The sequence below is a fragment of the Dromiciops gliroides genome, chromosome 2 (genome assembly GCF_019393635.1).
Source record: "Dromiciops gliroides isolate mDroGli1 chromosome 2, mDroGli1.pri, whole genome shotgun sequence".
Taxonomy (NCBI): Eukaryota; Metazoa; Chordata; class Mammalia; order Microbiotheria; family Microbiotheriidae; genus Dromiciops; species Dromiciops gliroides.
In genome coordinates this window covers 467,212,200-467,214,449 of record NC_057862.1, presented here as the reverse complement: position 1 = coordinate 467,214,449, position 2,250 = coordinate 467,212,200, and positions in this window count along the sequence as shown.

Here is a 2,250-nt window from a genome sequence, read left to right as displayed (position 1 = left end):
TTTGTATCCCTTTATTAGAATGTAAGCTCCTTGAGGGAAGGGACTGTCTCACTTTGAATGTTATGTCCTAGCACAATGGCTGGCATATTTTATATACTTGATAAATGCTTTGCCATTCATTCATGCCTTCATTTATCCATTCCCATTTTGGGTGGCTAAGAGATATGTCACATCTCCTCTCTCTCTGCACCCCCCCTTAGTTTCTCAGAACTGAAACTTGTCTTCTGCCCCTCCCTTCTGGTGCTTCTTCTCCTCCTTTCTAGATAAGTCCAGAGTCAGGAACAAAGCCTGAAGAGGAGTGAAGGGGTGAATCTAGCTGAACTGAGGACTTTCTCAAAATGGAGGTTCTGGAAGGAATTCACCAATTGGAGGAGGGTACCACATGGGCAGAGAGGTCTTCTAGGGTAAGAAGGCCTCAGAGAAAGATCCATAATAGAGAAGTAAAGAAAATAAACAACCTTATCTCCAGTCATTAAGCTATGCAGCATTCTGACCATAACAAGACAGCCCACAGAGGTTTGTGCAGTGGTGGGGAAGAGATAGAAATAAGTTGGGTGTTTTTTGCACAGCACAAAAAGTAAGTGATGGATCCTTGAGGTCAAAATCATATGTTAGAAGTCCAGGCCAGGAGAAGTAGAAAGGAAGAGATGGTGCTCTATTATATTGTTGTTTTGTCCTTTGTTTTTCTTTTCTTTCTTTCCTTCTTTCTTTCCTTCTTTCTTTCTTTCTTTCTTTCTTTTTTTTGTAGTGAGGCAATTGGGGTTAAGTGACTTGCCCAGGGTCACACAGCTAGTAAGTGTTAAGTGTCTGAGGCCGGATTTGAACTCAGGTCCTCCTGACTCCAGGGCCGGTGCTCTATCCACTGCGCCACCTAGCTGCCCCTTGTCCTTTGTTGTTGAAGAAGAGCGATGACATCAGGGTGATGTCTTGACTTGTGGAAGAATTGGATTTAAGCGAGGTGGAGTTGCACAAAGACATCAGCCTCGCTCTCTCTCCAATCATCAAAGTCCAGTGGCAGGACATAGGATGGTTGGCGGTGGTCCAGATTGCAGTGTGGATGACCTTGGTGTCTGATAGCTGACCAAGCTCTAAGTTCTCCATAGTGCCTGTTTCAGCTGCCTTCATGTCTGTTGGAACAAATTGTTCTCATCCATCTATTCCACTGGGGGAAGTCTTCACATGCTTTGTATATACTTATTCTATTATACTAAAAACTGTATAAAGACTGAATGTAAACAGGAGACACCATAATTACATCCATCCTCAGTATTTTTATATGGAACAACATGGGATAGTCTGTGGAGGATCTTTGGCTTAGGAGGATACTTTTTCACCTCATCTTGCCTGGGAAAAGGCCTCCCTACCACTTCCCAGCCATCTCTTCATCATGCTGCCCACTCTACAGCCATCATCTTCATTTCCCTTCTTGGATTTCATGCCTGGTTCTCCCAGCTTTGATAGGTGAGGGCTTTTGGTTTGTTTGTTTGTTTTGGGTTTTTTGAGGGGCATTGAGGGTTAAGTGATTTGCCCAGGGTCACACTGCTAGCATGTGTCTGAGTTCGGATTTGAACTCAGGTCCTCCTGAATCCAGGGCTGGTGCTTTATCTACTGTGCCACCTAGCTGCCCCTGATAGGTGAGTTTTTACCTTATCTTGCCTATAATCAGGCCTCCATGTCTCTTCCAGTCATCTTCTCCCCAGGTAACATTCTCTGTCCTTTCCTCTCCTTTCTGGCTCCCTTTTATATGTTGTCTTCTCTCATTAGAACCTAAGTTCCTTGAAGACAGGATCTATCTTGGTTGTTTGTATTTGTATCCTCAGAGGTTAGTTAGCACAGTGCCTAACATAATAAGCACTTAAAGAATGTTCTGTCTCTATATCTACCTGGATATATCTGTATTTGTCTAAACAGATATAGATGTAAATGGATATGTCTAGATCTATGCATCTCTATCTATCTATAGATAGAGATAAATAATGATCTATATCTCTATTTATAGAGAGAGACCTAAATCTAGATATCTATTGTTGTTGAGTCATTTTTCAGTCATGTCCAACTCCTCATGACCCCATTTGGGGTTTTCTTGGCAAAGACACTGGAGTGGTTTGTCATTTCCTTCTCTAGTTCATTTTACAGATGAGGAAACTGGGGCAAACATGGTTAAGTGATTTGCCCAGGATCACACAGCTAGTAAGTGTCTGAGCTAGCGTTGGATTGAGGAAGATGAGTCTTTCTGACTCTAGGCCTGGA